Raw genomic sequence first — 11791 nt, 5'->3', positions numbered from 1 at the left:
CTCGCCCAAATGACGCATTTGGGCTCAATGTAAATGTAATATTAGTCCGTTTTTTGATGTCATGTCTGCGTATCTTGTTAATTATAATCGTATCATTGTTTGTGGAGATTTTAATATGAATACTCTTGTGCGTGACTGTTACAGTAAAAATTTCGTAGCCAATGTTGCATGCGCGAGGCTCTCGATTGTAAACATGGTGATACCAACAAGATATGCGGTAAATTGTAGCCCAAGCCTACTTGACTATTTTATTGTTTCCGACTAGACCAGTGTTTTAAAATTTGACCAAATTACGTTTTTATCTGACCATGATCTAATTTTTTGTTGTCTTATGGCGCAATATCAGTAGTCTTAGGGTACGTAGTAAGGAGAATGTGCGATGCACTCTATCACCTGACGACGTCAATGATGTCTTTCTTGGGTCTTGTGTGTCTAATGTAGTAGCCCCCACTTTTGTTCCATGTAGTTGCTTGTGTTTCGAAGGTTCGTCTTTTGAGTTCTCTACAGTAACCGAATATGACGTGAGTAGATGTGTTCTTGGTATAAGGTCTAATGCTGTAGGAGAAGATGGTCTTCCAATAAAGTTTATAAAAGTTACACTACCCTTTATCCTTGGAACTCTCACTCACATCATAAATCACGGTGTAACAACCTCTCGTTTTCCACATTTGTGGAAAATATGTTCTGTGTTACCTGTCGCTAAAAAGAGTTCTGCAAATTGTCCAAATGATTTTCGTCCAATCAGTATTTTGTCTGCTTTGTCCAAAGTCTTTGAGACCCTTATGGCTGAACAAATTTCGATACATATTGAAACACATAATCTCCTCTCTCCACTTCAATCAGGTTTTCGAAGAAGCCATAGCTGCAGCACTGTCATATTAAAAATTCTAGATGGCATTCGGGGACCCTTCGATAAAAATCACTTAACCTTGCTCTGTTTACTAGACCTTTCTAAAGCCTTTGACTCGGTTAATCACGAGCTACTATGCACTAAACTTGAAAGATACTTTGGATTTGGGAGAAGTGCTCTGCAACTTAAGAGTAGCTATTTGCTTGGCAGGCTCCAACGTGTACGAATTGGTTCTGAGCTCTCTCAGCTAAAGGGGGTGCCTGCTGGGGTACCTCAGGGATCTATACTTGGCCGACTTCTTTTTAGCCTATTTCTAAAAGAATTTTTCAGGTCTGCCTAAAAGCTAGTCTCCATGCCTATGCTGACGATCTCTCAATTGTGATAAATCGCTTGTTTTGCCAATACTTAATAAGAAAAACATAGATTTCAGCTTTTTATCGCCGCTGATCATCGCTAACAAACCTCTGAAAATCGTCAGCAAAGTAAAAAATTTAGGGTTTATACTAAACTCTAACCTGACTTGTACAGGCCATATTAATGCAATGGTTGGGAGGGTTTATGCTACCTTAAGAAATTTAAAAGTGTCTGGATTTTATACTCCACTAAGTACAATGCGTCAGCTTGCCCTACAAATAATAATGCCGCAAATCACATACGCTGAGGTAGTTTACAGCAAGCTTGAGAGCAACTCGATGCGCAAGGTTGATATTTTGTTTAATAATGTAACCCGTTATGTGTATGGTCTCACAACGTTCGAGCATATATCGCCGTGGAAGTGTAGCCTCTTGGGTTGTGAAATATCAGAATATTTGAAAGCCCGAAACTGTGTTTTTCTATATAGACTGATTGCTATGGAATCTCCAGGTTATCTTTTTAATAAGTTAGTATTTACTAGGTCTGCACGGGTAACAGATCTAATTGTCCCTCACTTTAGTACGTTAGCATCAGAGAGACTGTTCTTCGTCAGCGCTATACGTTTGTGGAACTCTATCCCTGCTGGTGTAAGAAGTAGTCTAAGCAGAAGCAACTGTAAGCAATCTATTTACGCGCATTTTAAGAAATAATGTTTTGAATGGACCGGCCATCTATCTTTACCTATCAATCTTTATCAACATTCTTAATTTATTTTCTATCTTTGTATTGTGGCGAATACTGCGGCAACACAAAGCGAACAACGAGAAATAGGCAGAATGTTCGAAGAATGACGTAGAATGTTCCACAAAGAGAAACGTCAAGTTGGATGAACACTGCGAACAGCGAGAGAAAGAGAATGAGCGATAAACTTCAGAATGTTCTAGAGTTGCCATAAGTGCCAGCGCAGGTATATAAGGGCGCCGCGAGGTGAGTTAGTTACAGTTACAAGTCAGCAAGCTACAAGTAAACTGAGCAGAGAAGCGAGTTGCGAATAAGCAAGCTATAAGTTTAATTGTGTTAACAAGTTCAGTAAAGCGTTGTAATTGCTTTAACAAGTATTGTAGTGTTTTTACTGTATTAGCAAGTATTGTAAAATTGTTTGTTGTACAATAAAGTTAATTGTACTACAATTCGGTCATCGTTAGCATTTATTTAACAATCCAGCGATACGAGCCCGAGTATATTTGGGTAATCCCTCAAGGTTTCGAGGATAATCGTAAAAATTGGAGCCAGAAGTGGGATTGTTAAATAAATCCCGAAGGATAAACTACTGAAAATGGCGAAAATTCAGGACTTAAAGATTGAGGAGCTGAAACAGGAGTTGGAAAAGCGTAATTTGTGGATGAAGTCATCATCGGCGTGGATTTCCTACTTGGGCAAGGCATGAAGATTGACCTCCGGGGAATGATCCTAACCTATGGCGACAGGAAAGTGCCACTTAGGGTTGGTTACGACAGCCAGTGCTGCAGCAGACGGTTAGTCTTAGAGGAAGTGTCGAAGATTCCACCAGAAAAGGAAGTAGTTAGTTGGGAAGAGGTTGACAGTGAAGGAGACGAAATGGTTTCGTCAGGAGAAGGAAGTGGTTCACCGATACAGGAAAAGCGTGACGGTTCCGCCAGCTCAGTGAACAAGAGGTCGCAACAAGGAAGTGGTCATGGCGAGCCAGGCAGTGTTTCCGGCAGGAGGAAAGCCACTGAACTACGTTGCAATGGTGATACGCCGGTGGCCGGAAATGGAAGCGGCTGTGGTAGCAGTAGGCGCGGTTTGAAGTGTCCTGAAAAAGGTGGTCGGCAAAAGCGAGCAGTTAAGCCGGAAGCCAAGGGTGAGATTATACATGTCCGGTCAATGAAGTTAGCATCGGCGGAAGAGCGAGATACGAAACGACGGCGGAAGCTTCAGCGTAAGGATCCGGATATAGCAAGATGTGCTAAAGGCAGTGCAGCACGAAGTCGGGAGTCTGGGTGTCATGGACAGAGGATGCGGCATAGATCTGGCGAAAAGGGTGCCCACGAGAAGAGACATGGTCTGGTCACCACCAGTGGCCGGCAGAAGCACGACCATGTGAGATGGTGCACTCCCGGTGATAAGCCGGAAGCAATGTCCAGTAACGCATTGCGGTTGTACATGTCACAGAAGAAGAAAAGCTTCACCTTTAAGCAAAGACGTGACTGGAAAGATTCAAAGATTGACAAGCGGCTGAAGGACGCAGTGCATCGAATCCAGACAATGGGGAGACCGAGGACCAAGATGAAAGTGGTCCACTAGGAAAGACTTGCAGCGGTTGGGCGGCAAGTATGTCTGATCGGGACGATAGTAGTGTTTTTACTGTATTAGCAAGTATTGTAAAATTGTTTGTTGTACAATAAAGTTAATTGTACTACAATTTGGTCATCGTTAGCATTTATTTAACAATCCAGCGATACGAGCCCGAGTATATTTGGGTAATCCCTCAAGGTTTCGAGGATAATCGTAACAGTATGTTTTTATTTCTTATCGTATTCCTTAGTACTCTTAATCTTTATTGTTTAGGGATTATAATTATAATGTTAGTTTATTTATTTGTCCTTGTTTTTATTCTTAAATTTGCAAATGTATGTACGTATGCTCTTCTCTTTGTTTATATTTAAATCAGCAATTTGTTGTACTATAAAAGATTATATCTTTTTGTTCTAATGGTTATACATTTAATAAATGAAATGAAATGAAATGAATTTCGGAAGCCACATTATTAATAAACCAGTTCTCCGGAAATTTAAATATTAGTGCTAAATTAAAACTTAGGCTGTGTGCGAGTTGACCTAAATTTTAGTACCTAAACTAATATTCCACTGCAAATTTGCATCACTGCTACCAATTTAGGAAAACAACTGCTAAAACTGTGCGAGTTCATTTGACAACCTTAATTGTTTGGGTATAAGTGAAAAATAGGGCCCGTTTAGCTAGAAAAAAAAGAAAAAGTGGGCATAGTTCACCTTTTTCCATTGATTCTAATGGTATAAAAAATGTTTGGTGCAAATTAATAGGTACGGTGGTTGGGGGTGGTAAAAGTAGAACTTTTACTATTTTCAAAAGCTTATATTTCAAAAATTTTCACAACATGGATACGGTTGGAAAGGGAATTGAAATACCTTTCATTTGATATGTACATCTATATACATATATAATTTACACATATTTTGATAAAACTAAAAAAACGAAATTATAGCAATTTTTTTAAATAAAAGTATGTTTTTATTAAAAAAATGCGTAATTAACTATATTAAAAAATAATTTTTTTTCAAAATTTCACTATTTTTTTAAATACTGTCTTATAACTGATTACCAAGAATGATAGTGTGGCGAATACTGCGGCAGCACAAAGCGAACAACGAGAAATAGGCAGAATGTTCGAGGAATGACGTAGAATGTTCCACAAAGAGAAACGTCAAGTTGGATGAACACTGCGAACAACGAGAGAAAGAGAAAGCGATAAACTTCAGAATGTTCTAGAGTTGCCAATAAGTGCCAGCGCAGGTATATAAGGGCGCCGCCACAGCGGAGTTAGTTAGTTACAAGACAGCAAGCTACAAGTAAAGTGAGCAGAGAAGTGAGTTGCGAATAAGCAAGATATAAGTTTAATTGTGTTACCAAGTTTAGTTAAGCGCTGTTATTGCTTAAACAAGTATTGTAAATTGTTATTACTGTATTAGCGGTAAATTGTTTGCTGTACAATAAAGTTAATTGTACCACAATTTGGTCATCGATCGCATTTATTTAAATCCGGACGAGGTTTCATGGATAATCGTAACAATTGGTGTCAGAAGTGGGATTGTTAAATAAATCCCGAAGGATAAACTTTTGAAAATGGCAAAAATTCAGGACTTAAAGATTGAGGAACTCAAACATTATTTGGAGAAGCGAAATTTAGCAACCTCCGGAAGAAAAGTGGAGTTACTATCACGGCTGCGAGAGGCTATGGAAGCAGAAGGCATCGACGTGGACAAATACGACTTCCAGGGTAAACTTGACGATGCATCCGCAAAGGATGAACAGAAGGATGAGGCCGCTTGTTCGTCGAAGGATATGCAGCAGACATCCGGGAAGGTTGAAGAACAGCAAAAGGCTCCATCGTCATCACCAGCTATGGACATGAACACGTTATTGGCTGCCATGTCACAGATGTCATCACAGTTTTCATCCCAGCTGAGAGTGCAGGAAACACGCATGTCATCGCAGCTGGAAGCACAGAAAACGTACATGTCATCGCAGCTAGATGAAAAGATTACTCAGCTACAAGAGAATTTATTCAAAGATAACGCGGAACTCAGAGAGAGACAGGATAAAATCGAGGAACGACAAGATAAAATCGAAGAGCTAATTCAGGAGAAATTCGAAGCAAAGGTAGAAGAGTTGGAAGGTCGCCTCCGAGATTTGCAGATGAATCGTCCAGCTACTTCGACAAGTGCTCCCAAGGTAAAGACTCCATCCTTTGACCGCACGATTCCTTTCCAAGTCTTTAAGCTCCAGTTCGAGAAGACAGCTACAGCAAATCGTTAGAGCATGGAGGATAAATCCGCTGCTCTGTTCGTGGCATTAAAAGGACCTGCAGCGGAAATCTTGCAGACAATTCCTGGCTGTGAAAGCAACAATTACGATGCATTAAATGGGTGCAGTGGAAAGACGTTATGGTAGCGAGCACAGGAGACAGATTTACCAGATGGAGTTGGAGAATCGCTGCCAGAAATCCAACGAGACTCTACAGGAATTCGCCTCCGAGGTTGAAAGGTTGGCTCCTGGTGCAACCGAGAGAAAGGATGGTGTTTGGAAATGCTTTAGATGCGGAAAACCAGGCCACTTCGCACGCGAATGTAAGACGGGTTGCAACAGGTCAAACAGTTCGGCAGTATGTAAACGCAGGACTAAGGATGACGAGCCCGACTCCGATCAGTCGTTAAACTAAAACGAGCCAGCAGCAAGGGGCGCACGCTGGCTCCCGCAATTGAATGCCCCATAATCTTTGTCTCGAGAATTGGCAGAAAAGCGAGCAACGTTACTGTTGGTGGATATGTGGACGGACATGAGCGAGTACTAACTGTGGATACGGGCGCATCACATTCCATCAATCGATCTGATTTGGTCACTAAAGAGGTAAGGCCATTACCTGGAGCAAGGTTGAGGAGAGCAACTGGTGAGGACACCCAAGTTGTAGGAGAGGTAACATGCAAAGTCGCAATAGGGAATGTGACGGTGTTACACAAGTTCATAGTCGCGGCGATTATGGATGAAGTCATCATTGGATTAGACTTTTTATTTGGTCAAGGTATGAAGATCGACATGAAGAACAGGATCATGAAGTACGACAACATGGAAGTGCCCCTTAGGTTTGGGTATGATGGTCCGTACAGCAGCAAGCGAGTGATCCTAGAGGAAAACGAGCAGATTCCACCAGAAACTGAAGCGATTAGTTGGGCGGAGGTTGGCAGTGATGGAGACGGAGTGGTTTCGTCAGGAAAAGGAAGCGGTTCACCGATACAGGAAAAGCGTGACAGTTCCGCCATCTCAGTGAAGAAGAGGTCGCAACAAGGAAGTGGTCATGGCAAGCCAGGCAGTGTTTCCGGCAGGAGGAAAGCCACTGAACCACGTTGCAATGGTGATACGCCGGTGGCCGGAAATGAAAGCGGCTGTGGAAACAGTAGGCGCGCTTTGAAGTGTCCCGAAAAAGGTGGTCGGCAAAGGCGAGCAGTTAAGCCGGAAGCCAAGGGTGAGATTATACATGTCCGGTCAATGAGCTTGACGCCGGCGAAAGAGCGATATGCGGAAACACTGGGCAAGTTTCAGCGTGACGAACCGGATTTAGCAAGATGTGGTAAAGGCAGTGCAGCACGAAGGCAGGAGCCTGGATGTCATGGACAGAGGATGCGGCATAAATCCGGCAAAAAGGGTTCCCACGAGAGGAGACATGGTCTGGTCACCACCAGTGGCCGGCAGGAGCACGACCATGTGAGATGGTGCACCACCGGAGATAAGCTGGAAGCAATATCCAGTAACGCATCGAGTCGAGAGGAGCTACAGGAAGGCGATTTGGTGTTGTTGCACATGCCGCAGCCGAAGAAAGGCTTCACCTCCAAACAACATCGTAACTGGAAAGGTCCGTATAGGATTGACAAACGGCTGAAGGACGCAATGCATCGAATCCAGACAGCTGGGAGACCTAGAACCAAGATGAAAGACTAGCAACGTTTGGAGCAGCAAGTGTGTCTGCTCGGGACGATCAGACTTAGGTGGAGGGCAGTGTGGCGAATACTGCGGCAACACAAAGCGAACAACGAGAAATAGGCAGAATGTTCGAGGAATGACGTAGAATGTTCCACAAAGAGAAACGTCAAGTTGGATGAACACTGCGAACAACGAGAGAAAGAGAAAGCGATAAACTTCAGAATGTTCTAGAGTTGCCATAAGGGCGCCGCCACAGCGGAGTTAGTTAGTTACAAGACAGCAAGCTACAAGTAAAGTGAGCAGAGAAGTGAGTTGCGAATAAGCAAGATATAAGTTTAATTGTGTTACCAAGTTTAGTTAAGCGCTGTTATTGCTTTAACAAGTATTGTAAATTGTTTTTACTGTATTAGCTATTATTGTAAATTGTTTGTTGTACAATAAAGTTAATTGCACTACAATTTGGTCATCAATTGCATTTATTTAACAATCCAGCGATACGAACCGAGAGATTTGGCACGGGGGACGAGGTTTCAATGATAATCGTAAGACTGCTTTTACACAGTTCAAGTATTGAATTCTATTCTGCTCGCATGTGGGAGAGAGGGGGTGAGAAGAAAAGGGACGAGTACACATGCGTCTGTACCGTCAACTCGTTTCAAGTTTCTTGCTTTGCTTTTGGCATTTTCGTTGCTTCCCATTTAAAGAACCAAAAACTTGAGTTCAACAGAATTGAAACGTGTAAAAGCAAATAGAAAACACAAAAGAGAATGAGCAAGAATTGCTTTCAAGTACTTGAATCGTGTAAATCGGGTGTAACAATAGAATACAAGAATGTGCCGATTGCAGCAGAATTCGTGAGAGTAATTTTGGAGTGACGTCACCGTAGAGTTGACAACTGATAGCGGCAATTAAAACTGTTGTCTAGTGATGTGCTGAATTATCGGTACCCAATACTTAAAAAAGGTTGCGGTACCCAATATTTCCTTGTCGGTACCAGAAACTGATTCTTTACATTAAACCTTCGCCATTATATGCATTTCAAGTTTAGAAAAAACTTTCATTATTAACTCATATGATATCGGCTAAAACACTTGAACTTATCGCAACAGAGAAATATCAATACTTTGACGTCAACAAAACCGATACCGATTCGAAAATTGTCGCTAACTGGTTACAGAATCGTCCAATTCAGCTGGAACAAAAATGCTTCAAACAAGTAAGAGTTTCTCTGCATTATGGCCTCGAATCGACATATATACAGCTTTCATTTGAATCAGTATTAAAAGCTCTATTGGCTTCTACATTCGGGTTTTTGATAGACGAGTCTCCCCTGAACCGTTTCTTCCATATTTTTGGCCTATGTGCGCTTTTATTCGAAACTTAAATGTTTTGGTACCGAGTAGCGAGAGTATTGGATACTTAAAAGTATTGACTCAGCACATCACTACTGCTGTCATCTCGACTGTGACGTCAGCAAAACAGGTGATTCTGTCAAATTCACTGAGAGCCGATTAGCGGTACTGCCATCGGCGCCACCTGCTGTATTCTCTCCACCGTGACTGATTACGAAGTTTTTCAAGAAAAACATACATTTTGATTTAAAAAAGGATATAGTCTCCTTTTTCTCTAAATATGTATATATTATTTATATAGATATACATACTTGATAAAAGATATTTTACCTTTCCAACCATATCCACGTTTTGAAAATCGGTTCAATAATTTTCGAAAAATAAGCTTTTAAAAATATTGAAAATTCCACTTTTACCACCCCTTGCACCGACACTTTTAATTTGCAGCAAAACAAAATTCATACAATCAAAATCAAGAATAAGGAGCGAGCCACGCCCACTTTTTCTTTTTTCCTAGGTCATCGGCCCCTATTCTTTACTTTTACGAAAATCAAAGATATTTATACTGAAATTTTTTGGAATATTTTATTTTTGTGCCATAGAAAAGATAAAAATTACTTAAAACTTCTAAAAAAATCATTCTTCGTTTAATCGCGTGCCCTTTTATATTGCACAGTCCAATTTAGGTTGAAAAGTATGCTCGAAAAAAATCTAAATTGTTCCTATTCACTGCATTACCAACACAAACAGTGATTTAAGATTTTCTCTATTTAGGTAGCAATTTAGACGTACTCGCACACAGCCTTAGGGCCGGTTTCTCCATCTCTGGTTAACACTAACTCCCCGGTTAAACATTGTTATCGACGTTCTAACTCCATGCATATAACAGGGAGTCGATAAGGTCGGTAACGATGTTTACCGGAGGATTAGTGTTAACCGGAGATAGAGAAACCGGCCCTTAGTCTTTTAACTACACATGTGAGTTGAAATATTTTGATTTCAATCGCGCGTTTTTATGTAATATACCAAAATAAGTGTGCAAATACCAAAGGGTACCCTTTGCTAGGTCCAGTTGCCACTGTGAATATTGGAAGCCGCATTATTAATAAACTAGTGCTCCGGAATTTTAAATATTAGTGCTAAATTAAAATTTAGTCTTTTAACTACACATGTGAGTTGAAATATTTTGATTTCAATCGTGCGTTTTCATGTAATAAAACAAAATAACCTAACTTCCATTTGGCTTATTAAAATTTCTACCTATTTCTCATTTGTTGTTTTTGACCTAAAATGAAAGGTTTAAACGTTTCATTGCACCAAATTTCCTTTAAATTGTAACTAACTTACATTTTTATAGCAGTTCCCTTTTAAAATACCGGTGAAAATTCTCCCAGATTAACCTAATCAATTCTCCTCCTTTTTGACATTCGTAATACCTACTTTTTTCCCGAAATACATTTTCCCTTTTTCGAAGATCGTTTAGAATAGGAGAATAGGGAAAAGAGGAAAAAACCTCAGGGAATTTTTATTCATGATAGGAGGAAAGAGAAATGAGGAAAAATTTCTAGGGAGTTTCTATTCAGAATCGGGCTGTAAGTGAAAACTATCGATAGTACATACAACTGTTTTCGATAGTCAAAAAACATCGATACTATCGATAGTACCATGGATAGTATTCCAATTCTATAACGATATGTTCCTTACATTTTCAAGACTATGTGTTGGTATTTATCTTACGATATGTAGAAAAAACAATCTATAATAAAAAGTGATTATTAAATTTAAATGCTCCCAGAGATTTCTACACATTTTGCTGTGTATTGCGCTAAAATAAATGTTTTATTATGATCGATGCCATAAATTACAAAAATTAAGAGGCGTAAGTTAGACCACCGTCCATATTAATAGTGCCGTCAATTTAAAGTTTACAAAACAAATGAATTAAGGATGAAGTTCAGTCGTTTTGGGCTTTAATTTGGTATTTACATGGATAAATTCTGGAAATTGGGATTGCATCATTACACTGGAATGTAAATTGAAGTGCAGATGTACATACAGAAGTAAAAATTGGCAGTAGATGGGCAGTATTTTCCCCTAATAAATAATTGTATTTTATTTGAAAAGTTTTTTAGCAAATTTTATTATTAACAACGAAAAATTGCTCTGGAATTATTGATGAGGCTGAGTGTTCAAATACATAGTCTTGAGTAATAAATGACTTGTCAAACAATAAAATAGAAAGTTTCACACGGAAGTTACTAGAATAAATATGAATTGTGCTAAAGGGTTTGGATGCCTTAAAAGAATATTAATAAATTACAAACCACACACAAATAACTGAGATAAAGCGTTGAATATATGTACCAGAACTAATATTTTCGAATTGTAAGCCAGAGTGTATATGGGCGTGTCATGCCGGCAGTGGGGTTTTATTCGATAATTTGTGTGGATTTACATAAAGCAATATGACGCACAATAAATAATTATGAAAGCATTAAACATTTTCATAAATAATATTGATAAAAGACAGTAGGGGTATTCTCTGAGTCTTGCAAAGCCATTGCATGGTGCACAGATTGCACGGTAAAAACCGGTTTTCGTATGGGACAGCTTTGCAAACCGTGCAATCCGTGCACTGTGCAAGGGCTTTGCAAGACTCAGAGAATACCCCTATTGTTGAATACTTGGGATATATGTATCTATACTTGTGACCTAATTTTATAAGGTATTATCAGTGATTCCTGTAGAAAAAAGGAAAGTTTTCAGCAAAACTGGTGAAATAAAGCGAAGCGCACATTAGCGCGATTCCATCGTTGCGAATGCGTTGCGAATTCGGCTGTTAACTTCGAATCCGCAAACGTGCGCACACTTGAGCGATTTTTTCGCGTCGATTTCCGATGTGCAATTCACTCAATTTTCCCTTTATTTCGTGTATTTTCGCACTCGGCGTGCCCAAATCGTACAAAATACTATTATTACG

The 11791-nt window shown here is 39.8% G+C and overlaps 1 protein-coding gene across 2 annotated transcripts in view; it reads left to right on the top strand.

The window, feature by feature from the left end:
- Nucleotides 1–10470: 10470 nt before the first annotated feature.
- The window catches only part of LOC118745645 (putative dual specificity tyrosine-phosphorylation-regulated kinase 3 homolog), a gene marked incomplete at its 3' end in the record, with an annotated part of 70050 nt that continues 68729 nt past the window's right edge, over nucleotides 10471–11791 (top strand). Inside the window, 1 exon segment of one of the 2 annotated variants that reach the window (XM_036479189.1) lies at nucleotides 10471–10690. 2 annotated transcript variants of the gene reach the window in all.

This window comes from Rhagoletis pomonella, unplaced genomic scaffold (assembly GCF_013731165.1).
Source record: "Rhagoletis pomonella isolate Grant_MI unplaced genomic scaffold, Rhpom_1.0 Rhpom_scaffold_00009, whole genome shotgun sequence".
Classification (NCBI taxonomy): Eukaryota; Metazoa; Arthropoda; class Insecta; order Diptera; family Tephritidae; genus Rhagoletis; species Rhagoletis pomonella.
The sequence above is the reverse complement of the archived record's forward strand: the minus strand, read 5'-3'. Positions and strand labels throughout refer to the sequence as shown.